The sequence below is a fragment of the Macrobrachium rosenbergii genome, chromosome 56 (assembly GCF_040412425.1).
Source record: "Macrobrachium rosenbergii isolate ZJJX-2024 chromosome 56, ASM4041242v1, whole genome shotgun sequence".
Taxonomy (NCBI): domain Eukaryota; kingdom Metazoa; phylum Arthropoda; class Malacostraca; order Decapoda; family Palaemonidae; genus Macrobrachium; species Macrobrachium rosenbergii.
This window is the reverse complement of record NC_089796.1, coordinates 13,324,052-13,339,301: the sequence shown is the minus strand read 5'-3', so window position 1 is coordinate 13,339,301 and position 15,250 is coordinate 13,324,052. Positions and strand designations below refer to the sequence as shown.

Genomic DNA, 15,250 nt, shown 5'->3' with positions numbered 1-15,250 from the left:
TCTCTTTGTTTAAATTCTTGCAGAGAATATTATATGAAATACATACATATATATATATATATATATATATATATATATATATATATATATATATATATATATATATATATATATATATATATATATATATATATATATATATATATATATATATATATATATATACATATACATATATATACATACATACATACATACATATATATATATAGGTGAAAGAAAATTTATATAGATATCCAATTCGCTATAGTCCTGTGTAACAACAGACAAGACCTCGCTCAGCCACTCCGTTCAGTTAGCATCTCGGGACTCAGTGTGACCCAGTTCCCCCTTCCTCCTTTTATAAACAAGGTTGAGGTGTTACCCTTACGTTCAACCCTCCTCTCCTACCCGACCTTCCAGCCGCAAAAACAAGAGTCGTCTTCACAAAATGCGGTGATAGATGTCATCCCGGTTCTTTTGGCTGTTGATTTTACTCCGCTGCCAAGCTTCGGAAGTCTTCTGCTTCCGTTTTTCCATACTCATATAAACTTCCACCTCTTGAGAAATGAGCGCTAATTTTTTCTTCTAACATTGTTTTTTTTATTTGCACTTCGGCTAAGCAAGAGTAGTTGTTGCCTAATAGCCTCTGCCTTTTAAAATAATGATGAATTATTGTTCGGTGTTTGTTAATCCCTTGTGGTCTATCCGTTCCTCTTTATATTTATTAATTTGTGATTTTTTTGTTCTTTCTCTTTATCTCTTCACACCTACGGAATTCTTTTTCTGTTGAAGCTTCTTTTGCACGTTTCTTCGCTTTCAAGATTATTCTGAGTGAATGTTGGCATATTTTGGAAAATGATAACAATGATAATGAAAATATGCAGAATGACAAGGAAACCAATCGAATCTTTCAGAGCATAATATCTCCAGGAGGCTGAATTGGTATTCCTATTTCCGGCGAGGTTGAGATCCTGCATAGAACTGGATGTGCGGCGTCACTCTTACATAATGTAGTTGAAGGTCAGGACCGTCCAAATAGCGCGGCACTGTGTGTATATGTACGTGTTTCGTTTGGTGGTTGTTTTACCTGTTGAAAGTTTCAGGGGCATTTTGATAATATATAATCGTTGGGAGTGAAGTTCTCATACAGCCATACAAAAAATAATAATATTAAAGATTTATACGAAACAGCTAAAGTTGCGTCGTATAAATCTTTAATATTATTATTTTTTTATGGCTGTATGAGATCGTCATTCCTAACGTTTATATATTATCAAAATGCCCCTGGAATTTCATAATAATATTAGGATTTATACAGAAACAGGTAAAGTTGCGAGCCCTTCGTTGGCTGAGGTCGGTTGAGCTTCAGACTGTCACTCGATGGGCCGGGTTCAATTCCCGGCCGGCTGATGAAGAGTTAGAGGAATTTATTTCTGGTGATAGAAATTCATTTCTCGCTATAATGTGGTTCGGATTCACAGTAAGCTGTAGGTCCGTTGCTTAAGTAACCAATTGGTTCTTAGCCACGTAAAATAAGTCTAATCCTTCGGGCCAGCCCTCTAGGAGAGCTGTTAATCAGCTCAGTGGTCTGGTAAAACTAAGGTATACTTAACTTAGCTAAAGTTGCGGAAGTTCTGCTTAAGGGACTCATCCTTGATTCAGCAACCCAAAAATTAAGGAGGCTGTGACTTTTGTCTTGTTTTCTCTTCAGCCACTCCTTGACGAGGGAAAGGACTTATTGTTGAAAATAATGGTGATTATCTCGTTATGGACGGTGATGACATTTTTACTTTCATTATTAAGGTGTGTAGGAATAAGTAAAATTAGATGAAAAAGTTAGTTTTTCGTACTGTAAACATCTAGGACATCGTCCGATTAGATGACCTACCTTGTTGCATTGCTATTTATTTATTTAAAGATTTGTTTACGTAAATGTCTTTAGAGGTAATTTACCCAAAGCCCTCATAAGGCTAACAAAAGGCTTAAACGAAATTATATGCCTTGTAAATACTTTATTTACAGCAATGGCTCTTTTCCGGTTGCGAATAACATGAATTTAATGCGACCACAGTCATGGGGTCACTTATAAACAAGGGATATTTTTGCAACATCTTTCATATTTAATAACATTTTTTAAAGTTTGCATGTTTTTGTCGGGAAAGATATTAACCTGAAATGGAAAGAACGAAGGATTAGTTTTCTACTGAACTTTTCCAAATGCCCTGAAAAAAATGAACTAATAAGTACATAATTGAGACAAAGGATTATATATGTCAGTGTACAAGCCTTGAAACCTTTTTCTTTTATCGGATGTTTTTGTTATTATATTGCAAAAGGTCTAGATGTTTCCCGTGTCCCTCGTTCCACTACTTACGGGAAACTATTCTTCTTCTTCTTCTTCTTCTTCTCCTTTTCCTTCTTCTTCTTCTTCTTCTTCTTCTTCTTCTTCTTCTTCTTCTTCTTATTATTATTATTATTATTATTATTATTATTATTATTATTATTATTATTATTATTATTATTATTATTATTACCAGCAGCATAATCCTCCACCGACTTGAATGTCCGTATGGGGAAAAATAATCGGCAATAAATCGAATTGTAAAGTCAATAACGAATAGAAAAAAGATAATAAAGATAAATAAACAAAGGGATAAACGCACTGTTCGTCAGCGGAAGTTGTACGAATGGTCTTCGTACACATGACATTGCAGCTGAAACGTCGAGTAGCATCTTGCAGCTCCTTACGACTGTGACTGACCTTTGACCAATACATTTTTTGACCTTGAACCTTATTTTGGCGCATTTATAAAGATCTCATTTTTTGACTTTGGAATTTTAGCAAGTTCTCGAAACACAACAGTTACTATTTTTTTATGTTATGGAAATTATAAGCTATACAGGGGGAATTACTACGTTGGAGCTTCAACAGGGTCTGGAAATTCAAATTACATCTCTCAGACCCTTGATTTAACTGAACTTCTTCTCCTATCTTACATCTCGAAAGAGAGGTGTTCAAATTTATAAGTTTATTTTTTTGTTAACCGATATGTAGGTATGTATACAGGCATCTCATATGCATTCACACACAGACACACACGCACACATACATATGTAAAATTATAAATATTTATTCACATATATGTATGATGCGTGTAGACAGACATATACATGTTGAAAGAAATGGCTGCGTCATGATTTATATATACAGTATATACAGGTATATATGTATGTGTATATATATATATATATATATATATATATATATATATATATATATATATATATATATATATATATATATATATATATATTATCACCAGACCCATTTCTTTCAAACAACAGCATCTCGATCACACTGTCAATGCGACTCTTTTGCGCAGCGTGGAGACAGAATGAGTCAAAACTGAGATGACGTGCACATTTGTCCGTTGATGTCGGTGGCCTCTGGGATTTTTGTAGGCGGTGGCGAGACTGAGCTGTGGAACGTTTACAGTAAAGTTTTTGTACTTAAGATTGTTATTTATGTTGTAGAACTGTCATTTTATATATATATATATATATATATATATATATATATATATATATATATATATATATATATATATATATATATACACGTATATATACATATATATGTATTATATATTTGTATATATTTATATATTTATATATATATATATATATATATATATATATATATATATATATATATATATATATATATATATATATATATATATATATATATATGTAGCCTATATGTGTGTTAAACAGATGTTTGCTTGTGGAAACATATACAGTATATCTAACATAATGTTCCCCAAAACAGGACTACATTATAATTAGGATATTACGCAAATGCATTCTTTTGTGCTCGAGTTATTTATTAGAAATCTAACACTTGAGATTGTAGAAATTAGTAATTACACCATTCTAGTGCAACACTTTAAACAAAGCTTACCGACCTATTAACCGGAAGTTGTAATTCGCCGTAAACGCCATGATAAGCCTTTCTGGCTAACTATTGTGTTTCTAATTACTCATGAATCCACTTCACAATTTTTCCCGCTTTTCTGTTTTTCTGTCTCATTCGCCAATCCTTCGAGTGACGAGAGTGTAGCTTATTTGGGCTTATGACTCACTTCTGGTTTTTAATTTTTTTTTTCTTAGACCTTAGTATTTTTTTCGTACGGAAGTCGTCCGCACACCGTTAACGGAAATGCTCGACGGAGCCGTAGTTGTAGAAGTAGAAGTGTACTTCCTGACTGTTCTCATGTCTTCGCTATATTTTCTTTTCCATCAGTCTTGGTATACAAACAGCAGGTGGCTTGTCCATCGGCCTCTGCCTTACGTAGGACCAAACGTATTCCCGATCATTTATATGGTTGGATCCGTAAGGTCGTAATGAAATATTTTCAATAGGTATTCTCTCTCTCTCTCTCTCTCCTCTCTCTCTCTCTCTCTCTCTCTCTCTCTCTCTCTCTTAAATACCCTCTAATCAGTGATAGGTTTATCAACTACTTTATAAAATGTGTTTAAGATAGTTCCTCTTGAATGGCAATTGAATACACAGTGATCAGTACTACTGAAACACATTTGAGAAGTATAATTATATAAATAAACCCATTGAATATTTATTCAGATATGTAATAATTATGCAGCTTATATTTTTCAATTATTATATTTTTCATTCATTTGCAATATGTTACATATTTTAGGTCTGTATTTCATTTTTGCGTCACTACTGTGATCCGCATTCGTTACTTTCTTGATAATTTATCGTTTCATTAAATCATTTTCTATTTTCCATTTCATCCTACATGATGATATTAATATTTTTCATTTATTTCTTTCCGAAATTAAAGGCACGCATCCCTTTTCATGAAGGACAAACTCTCCCAGTACATCAGTTTTGTTTGGTCGATGACCTGTGATATTGTAACGCTAGTTGGACCAGCCAGTGAGTAAATCACTCCTGGTTGGATCTCCAAGTCACATTCCCAAAATACTCTTTTCGGACTTAGGGAATTCTCTTATATTTAATCATATTTTGTTTCAATGACAACGATAACGAAAATATGAGGATAAATCTGCGTCTTGCCAGAAGTGCAGCCGGATGCGTCCATAACTTACTTCATCAGAACCGATTTTGTGAAAACGAGCAACGTACCAACATATGTTTCCGTTTCCTTCCGTTTTGCTTATTATAGGACAAATTCATCTGAAGATTATTGTTGAGCTCGTTTCCCGACCCTAGGCATCCGACTTGGGCAAAGTCTGTCAAAACCCAGGGTACCTCTGTTGATATAGTCAGTTAATTATGTACATGATAGTTACTTATTATTGTTATTCATTTTACTCAATTCGTATGGAACATGCCTACTGGTGCCATAAAGCTTCCAAAGAATATTGTGTTCATTTGATAGAAACTACTTAACTGTAATAGATCGTAAACATGGTAGAGAGGAGTTGATAACATCATCCCAAGACTTGCTGAGAACCGAAAGATCAGCACTTTCTGAAGCCACCCCCTCTCAGACAGAAATGAGTATGATTATATATATATATATATATATATATATATATATATATATATATATGTGTGTGTGTGTGTGTGTGTGTGTGTGCTTGTGTGTGGGTGTGTTTTATATATATATATATATATATATATATATATATATATATATATATATATATATATATATATATATATATATATATATATATATATATATATATATATATATATACAGTATATATGTGTGTATATATATGTGTGTGTGTGTGTGTGTGTGTGCTTGTGTGTGGGTGTGTTATATATATATATATATATATATATATATATATATATATATATATATATATATATATATATATATATATATATATATATATATATATATATATATATATATATATATATTATATATATATACATGTGTGTGTACTGTGTATATATATATGTGTGTGTGTGTGTTTGTGTGTGTTTGTATGTGTAATGAATGATTGTCTTCATGAATTTAACCTAACACACCTAGTTGTTCAGTACTTATGGCTAAACTGCAGAGGCAGGTATAAGGGGATCAGTTGCTTTTGTCAAGTTTATTCTTTTTGAAAACACTCCAGACAACCATTTTAATGTTTACTCAGTCACTTTTTCCTTCGTTATGTTTAACCATATTTGATAAAGCATCCTTTTCGTTATTTGGGGTTTCAGCCCTAACTTCGAGAGGTAATATGGTTTTTGTTGCCATTGTACCATTAAAATCAAATGGTTTAGAGCATTCTCTGATAGTTCACTATTTTAGACTTCCGTACAAACGCATAAAGTTAAGCAGACCCTTTCTAACCAACAACCTTCGTCTTCCCAGACGCTCATATACTATATTAGCCAAACAAAATAAACCGGAAGAACAAAGACCATGTCCCACCATCACAGAAACAGCACCAGATAGCCCCCACTATCTGAAAACACTAAGGCCACATAATACCAACCCCATATGTGCCACAGAAGAATAAGCAATTAAAGCCTTGATATCAGTCTGACGTAAACAAATAAAACTTACAAAAATTCCCCCCAATAGGCCCACCGAGACCCACAATCACCTGAAAGTTACAGCTGAATGAACAAAAAGAGGACACACACGTACCAAACCATACCCACCTAATTTCAACAGAACACCAGCCAAAATCATAGACCCAGCCACTGGAGCTTCCACATGAGCCTTAGGTAGTCACAAATGAACTAAATAAACTGGAAGCTTAACGATAAAAGCCATAATCCTACAAACATACCAAACCCCCAGTAGACTCACCCTACAATCCAGACCAAAGACAAACCAAAAAGTCTGGAAGACCCCACTTCTATACAAACTCAAATAGAAATTAATAAAGGCCCAAGGAGCCAGAAGCTAAGTGTAAAACAGTATGTATGCGCCAAGCTATACCCAATGCTCAGGCTGATATCCTCATCCTAAATTAAATTATAGTAGGAATTAAGAACTTTCAAAACACACATAAAATATTAAATAATCAAGACAAGAAAAGAGATTAACACAAACTCAACAACGAGAAGACATTAACCAACAAGAACACCCTGTCAAAATCCTTAAGATTTTCAACCTTCTGTCTTCTTTCTGACAACAAGAGCCATAATCCAAAAACTTAATAAATTAAAATGTACCCAATATAATCTAACCCAAAACCCAAGACCTAAGCAAGAAAAAGAGAACCCATTGAGTGAATAGACCCCGAATACAAAACTGGCCAACAAAAGAAATACCTGCAGCTAATCATCTATCAACTACCAAAGTTATCAACAAACCATCAAAATAAACTTTAACATCTTAAAACATTAAAACTCCCAAAATTATCACTACCATGACTACGAACGATAGAAACAAGAAGAGCCAAAGCCAGAGCCCCCTCACAAGCAGCAAGAGTAAGAAAAAACAACACGAAATATAAATCCCCCCCTAAATGACCGAAAGCCTGAGCCATAAACCAGAAAATATTCACTAAAATGAACTCTAAACACAATAGCACATTTCATAAATGCTTTCCGCACCCACAAAAGCCAACAAACCACAACAACAAACAGAACAAAGGGAACGTAGAGTCAAAATTTAAAATTGTCATTAGTTCCATAGTTTCAATAAATAATGGTCTTGTAAAACCGTAGATGAATTTACTGTTCTTGAAGCTCAGAAAGAAGAAATCGCTCCATCCTCAGTCCCCAAAACTAATATTTTACATCAACTACTTTCTGCATCAACACATTGCTTCATTTCTTTTTTACTAATATCCTCTTCAATTCTGCTTCACTCTTATAACGCACCCCAGCCAGGACTAACACTAATCCCTCCAAACTATTTTTTAATCTGTGTATCTGCAGGCCTTTTTTATCAAAATTCATATGATTCTCTTCTATCCTATTTTGATTTTTCTAGGAGCCACACTAGTCTTGTTTATTTACGTAGCCTCCTTGCTTCAAACGAAACGTCAAGCTGTCAATTAAAATAATTTCAGCTTTACTCTACCCCCTCTGTAATACTCCATTCTACCTTTCACAGACCAAATAATAACTCCAACTAAAGACTCCGCAGAGCTCTCATTTCTAAAAGCCTTCAAGACATACAATCAACACAAATATCACTCAGACACATATATAACCCTACCCACAGCCACACTCACAGGAATAATCATTTTGTATCTTCTATTAACCTATCGTCGTAGTCAAACTAAGATCAACCTTTTTCTGGGCCCTCCGGAACATCCTAATGACAGCACCTATACGGAAAATCACACCCTATTTAAAATCATAACGGCGCCTTGGTAGATTTACCCACTCACTCCAGCCAACATTTCTATTCTATGAAATTTTGGTTCCCTACTAGAGCATATGCTTAATAGTTCAAATCGCAACAGGACTGTTTTTTAGCTATACACTACACAGCAAATGTAGATTTAGTATTCCTCCACAGAAGTAGCTCCACATTTGCCGAGATGTAAACTATGGATGACTCCTCCGAACAGTACACGCCAACGGCGCCTCATTCTTCTTTATCTGCTTGTATAGACACATCGGACGAGGAATCTACTATGGATCATTCTTATATATGCATACCTGATCAGTTGGAGTAATTATTTTATTTCTGACTATAGCAACAGCCTTTCTAGGATACGTACTCCCCTGGGGACAAATATCATTCTGAGGGGCCACTGTAATTACCAATCTAATATCTGCAATTCCATTTGTAGGAACAGACTTGGTACAATGAATTTGGGGGGGATTCGCAGTAAGTAACGCAACGCTAACACGATTTTTCACCTTCCACTTCCTGTTCCCATTCGTTATCGCAGCTGCCTCTATAGTCCATATTTTACTTTTACACCAAACAGGAATCTCCAGACAACTAGAAAAAATCCCTTTTCACCCTTACTTCTCATTCAAAGACATCGTAGGATTCGTAGTCACACTAGCTGCTCTAATCATCCTCACACTCCTCGATCCTTATCTCCTCGGAGACCCAGACAACTTCATTCCAGCCAACCCCCTGGTAACCCTCGCTCATATTCAACCAGAATGATATTTCCTATTCGCTTACGCAATTCTACGATCAATCCCTAATAAACTAGGAGGAGTTATCGCCTTAGTGATATCAGTAGCCATTTTATTCATCTTACCATTTACACATAAAAACAAATTCCGAAGACTAGCCTTCTACCCAATCAGACAAATCTTATTCTGGTCTATAATTAGAATCGTAATTTTATGGACATGAATCGGTGCTCGACCAGTAGAAGACCCTTACATCCTCACAGGACAAATCTTAACAGTCTTATATTTCTTATTCTTCATTATTAACTAGCAAATAGTTGTATGAGACAAACTCTTAGACTGACTATTCATCTTTAGGAAGACAAGTGATTTAGAAAGACCCAACAGGAGTTCGAATCTCTTAATAGTTCCATCCTAATTTCTTTTACAGCTATACTAGAGTAACCTCTAAAAAAACCTTCAATCCTATAAAAAAAAATACAATAATTTAAGGCCACAGGAAGAAACCTTTTTCAAGCAAGATACATCAACTTGTCATATAACGGAAACTGAGGTAAAGTACCACGCACCACACAAAACAGAAACCGATAAACATAATTTTTACATAAAACAATAAGGAAACAAGTCCACTCCCTAAGAAAATAATAGAAAAAGATTCTCAGAAACAAAAATCCGGCATACTCAGCTATAAAATTAAAGCAAATCCACCTCCTCTGTACTCTCGGTATTAAATCCTGACACTAACTCAGATTCACCCTTCCACTGAAATCAAAAGGAGTTCAGTTACTCTCAGCCAACAAGAAGCAAACCATAACAAAGCCAAAGGAAACCTAAAATAAAAAAAAACCAACCATAACGCTGATACCTCTCAAACAATCTAAATCAAAGCCACCTACAAAAACAACATGTAATAAAACTCAAAGCAAGACTCACCTCTGTAAGAAATAGTCTGAGCAACAGCACGAAGACAACCCAAAAGAGACTACTTAGAAGCCCAACCAGCGCCCATAGTAGAATACACTCTTGCTCTCGTGCAACAGAGAGAAAACAAAATACCGAACTCAAAAGAGAACAAGCCCAACTCGTACGGCATTAAACACCAACAAACCAAGGCAATAAATAGCCTAAACACAGGAGACAAATAATAAGGAATAAAATTACTCATGGTAGGAAAAGTTTGCTCTTTAGTAAATAACTTAACAGCATCAGCAAAAGGCTGTAATAAACCAGCATAGCCTACTTTATTAGGGTCCTTACGAATCTGAGTATAACCTAAGGTCTTACGCTCAAGTAGTGTAAAGAAAGCAACAGAAACCAAAACTAAAATCACTAAAATTAAATAACTAACCAACATAATCAAAATTATCACAGAAAAGAAAGCAATAAACGGACTCTTCCTAATGCCTATAGTAAATACTTATTAACGGATCCTAAATCCGACGCACTAATCTGCAAGGCAATCCATTAAAGTTTATCTTACACAAAGATTATCCCAAAAGCTCAATCGCACCGTACTAAAGCCATTTTTTAACCACTAAAGATAGAAAACCAACCTGGCTCACACCGGTTTGAACTCAAATCATGTAAAATTTCAAAGGTCGAACAGACCCACCTGCTAAACGGCTACACCTAGCTGAAATTTTAATTCAACATCGAGGTCGCAACTACTCTTGTCGATAAGAACTCTCAAAGAAAATCTCTTTAAAACGAAATTCTCACAAAGATTTTTACTTTTCCGTGTTTGTCTTTCTTTTCAAATAGTTTTCTTCTGCTAATTAACTATTTTGATTGTTGACCAACAGCGAATGTCAAATGACATTATCACAGAAAGTGGTTTGGTCTAGATTACACCGACCTTATGCCGGCACACTGTTGAATAGGATAAGAAGGCCTGATGTGTACCTCTGTACTCTGTCCAACCAACAGAGACGACTATTACTGAAGATCCCTTGACCTTCACTTGAACTTGTAGCTGACATTAGGAGTCCGATGGGAGTGGCAATGAGGGGTGATTAGGAGTTTTGGCTGGGTGTGTGTGCGTATATTTTTTTTTTTTTTTTTTTTTTTTTTTTTTTTTTTGCTTACCATCTGTTGGTTTCCAAGGACGAAACTAAGATTCCTGGAATTGGGTTGAATTCTTCTCTTGGATCTCTCTCTCTCTCTCTCTCTCTCTCTCTATATACTCTCTCTCTCTCTCTCTCTATTGACTTTCAGACAAAGGCTGATTGCTGACTAAGTACTTGTTAAATTTAGCAAATTTCTAGGATGAATTACTCTCTCTCTCTCTCTCTCCTCTCTCTCTTTCTCCAGGTATATGAAAACTGGACAAATGTTATTTTGCCAACGTAGGATTGCATGTATGGTCTGTGTCTCGTCTACAAGGCTTCTTTAGGGAAAGGTTTCGACGCAGAAAAGTTTTAAAACCAGTCTTCTGAGAACATGTCCAACTGGTTGGCTTTCCTGTCTACCCAGGGGTGAGGTGAGGAGGAGGGGAGGGATGGATAAGATAGGCTTTCCAAGAACAAGATTGACAAAGGGTTGATAAACACTTTTTCTCTGTCTCTTCATTCCTTAGCCTGGGTTTCACTCTTTGAATCCATAACTGAGATATATATTTATATATATATATATATATATATATATATATATATATATATATATATATATATATATATATGTATTATTTAATATATATATATATATATATATATATATATTATATATATATATATATATATTATATATATATATATATATATATATATATATATATATATATATATATATATATATATATATTAAATAATATCTATGAGCACAGTATCGCACTAGTGCTATTGATCAAGCAACGCATATATACATGAATGTGTCACTTGTACACATGTAAATATTTTACTATATATATATATATATATATATATATATATATATATATATATATATATATATATATATATATACTATGCCTTCAGATAACTTACACCCAAAGAGAATTGAAATGATAAATGCTTCTTCCCAGGCCAGAATTCGAACCTAGGCCTTTAGCTTAGAAACAACAATGAAATAGGATTAATATACATGTGTCAGTCATAATATTATCAATAACAAAAGTGAAACATTATTATCCAAATATTACATACGATAACATTTTTATCACTGAGAAAAACAGGATTCGTTTCTTCAAAACTGACTGCCTTTTTTTTACCAGATGTAAAGCAAAAAGTAGATCGTATTCAAAACATATTATTTAAAATCTGGAGGCAAGACGGGAAACTGAACTGTTATCGTGCGCGGTGAAGTAACGTAACAGAGAGAAAGAAAGAAAAATCACTAACTGTATTTATACTAGAAAACGCTGGATGTTGATGTGGAGTCATGCCGTACTTTAGGCACGTGTCTGCTTTTATGAACCTTTGTCACTTTGTTGACTACACACACACAACACACACACCCAATATATATATATATATATATATATATATATATATATATATATATATATATATATATATATATATAGAATCATCAACACACAATCACGTGGAACAGAAATAAATTTCTGACTCACGTCTGGGATCGAACCCAGGTCTCAGGTGAGCAAGGGCGTTATCCACTGGAAGCCACACAAGTCTAAAAAGAAAGTTGGAACCCGAGAGCAACTGCACCCAAGGAATTACCTGGGCAAGCCAACTGTTTGCATACCAGAGTTTTCCCAACTTCCGACTCAGCAAATGACCAATAGACAACATTTCCATTCAATTATCCCTCTGAGTGAATAAGATAGAAATCATCAACACACAATCACGTGTGGAACAGAAATAAATTTCCCTGACTCCACGTCGGGATCGAACCCAGGTCTCTCAGGTGGAAAGCAGGGCGTTATCCACTGGGCCACACAAGTCTAAAAGATAATTCGAATGAAATGTTGTCTATTGGGTCATTGCTGAGTCGGGGAAGTTGGGGAAAACTCGCTGGTATGCAAGGTTAGCTTGCCCAGGTAATTTCGCGCAGTTGCTCAGGTTCCAAATTCTTTAGACTTGTGTGGCCCAGTGGATAACGCCCTTTCCACCTGGAGAGACCCGTCGATCCTGACGTGAGTCAGAAATTTATTTCTGTTCCACACGTGATTGTGTGTGTTGATGATTTCTATCTTATTCACTCAGAAGGATAATTCGAATGAAATGTTGTCTATTGGGTCATTGCTGAGGTCAGGAAGTTGGATTGCTGGTATGCAAGCAAGGCTTGCCCAGGTAATTCCCTTGGGTGCAGTTGCTCAGGTTCCAACTTCTTTTTAGACTTGTGTGGCCAGTGGATAACGCCCTTGCTTTCCACCTGAGAGACCTGTCTGATCCCGACGTGAGTCAGAAATTTATATATATATATATATATATATATATATATATATATATATATATATATATATATATATATATATATATATATATTATATATGTGTAATTTATATCAACCACAACGCCCTCTAAACTTTTCGATTTCTTTACACTTTGGAAATCCTTGTCAGTACGAAGCTTAGATCCAAATCAAGAGAAAAGAAATGTAAATATTCTGATGCCCCGGCCAAGGATTCAAGGTAATCTACAATTACCTGGCCGAAGAAAGGTGAAAGATTATACTGCTCATACGTAGTTTGTCGAATTCAGATATATATTGACTAGAGATGGAATAGACAATACCTTTACCATCATGGCCAATAAAAATCAAATAGAAACTACACATGTATCTGGCAAAAGTGACCAGTAAATTTATATATATATATATATATATATATATATATATATATATATATATATATATATATATATATATATATATATATATATATATATATATATATATATATATATATATATATATTACAATGCCATTCTCCTTTCTTTCAAATCTTGTGGGATGAAGTTGCCAGTCTCGGACATCTTACCCCAGCCGGCTCTGCAGATTACTCAATTACTGCTGGGTTGGCTGGTTGGCGGTAGGCTGGGAATCGCAGGCATGCGTGTGTGCTTGTGGCTCTCTCTCTCTCTCTCTCTCTCTCTCTCTCTCTCTCTCTCTCTCTCTCAAGGTTCATTTGTTCTCTGAATATTGCCAAAGATAGCCCCAAGAGCATGAGATCTCCATTTTCTCTCTCGCGCATGCAAACATAAGATCTGTATCTCTCTCTCTTCTTAAAGGGTAATAACGCCTTAAACAATAGATGTCTTGACCTTGGTGCAGACCGCCTCCTGCCCTGTAATTCCTGTTGGAAAAATAGTCATGACTCGGCCAATACCCATCTGAACTCTACCCCTGGCCGTGCCTTAATAGCCTGTTATTTGCAATGCCGTTTCTGTCATGCATTTATCAGTCTTGAGCTTTAAACATTATTTATATCACAGCTACTATTAGTGTTGGTAATTACATTTTTAGCTTATTTAAATAACTAGGAAGACCAGTCAGAGACGGCAAACCTTACCTAAGGTAACTGCAAAACTTATGATCACTTTTGCAAAATTAATTTGTGCACATTTTGAATTATGATAATCATAATAATAATGAACTCCATTGTTAAGCGGTTCAAGCTTTGCCTCTAAGAAAGAGTCCTGAGATCAATCCCGTTTTCTTAAAAAGAAAAACAATCAATTCTGGCGCTTCTGTCCAAAGCATTGAATTAAGACGCCTGGTAGTGAGTGGTTTAAAACTGAAAAGTCAACACTTTGCCTGTCATCTGCCTCAAGAAGCAAAATGTAAATAAGAAGACCGCTTAGAATAACACTAATGAGCCATAGAATTAGTTTAGTTAACCAAATTTCTGCATTATATACATTTCTTTTCACGAATACTAGGACGCGATTAGCTTAAGGCCCAAATACTCAACATCATTTATGCTTTCATTCACAAACAGCAGGTAGCTGTCATTTTCTTTAAATGCACACCAGTGACAGTAATAATAACTAGAGCCAAAAAATCTCTAAATCTATTTCCATATTAGAGCTACCCAAAATCTAATCAGTTCTTTCCCGAAGTATAGTGAATCATCCCATATTTCATAGAGATTTGCTCGTTTCTTTTCACGTAATCCTGGTGATAGACAGCCAAACTGTATTCAGAACAGAGCCTCTAAGACAGGTCTCTTACGTTATTAGTGAAAGTCATATTAGCAAGATATCTGTCATAATACTACTACTACTATTGCTGATGGTATTAAGC

General features: G+C 34.8%; 1 protein-coding gene and 1 pseudogene across 2 annotated transcripts in view; both read left to right on the top strand.

The window, feature by feature from the left end:
* The window catches only part of LOC136836651 (cytochrome b-like), a 56,599-nt pseudogene extending 47,243 nt beyond the window's left edge, over positions 1-9,356 (top strand).
* The window catches only part of Nox (NADPH oxidase), a 147,772-nt gene that overhangs the window by 1,163 nt on the left and 131,359 nt on the right, over positions 1-15,250 (top strand). The window lies entirely within an intron of this gene.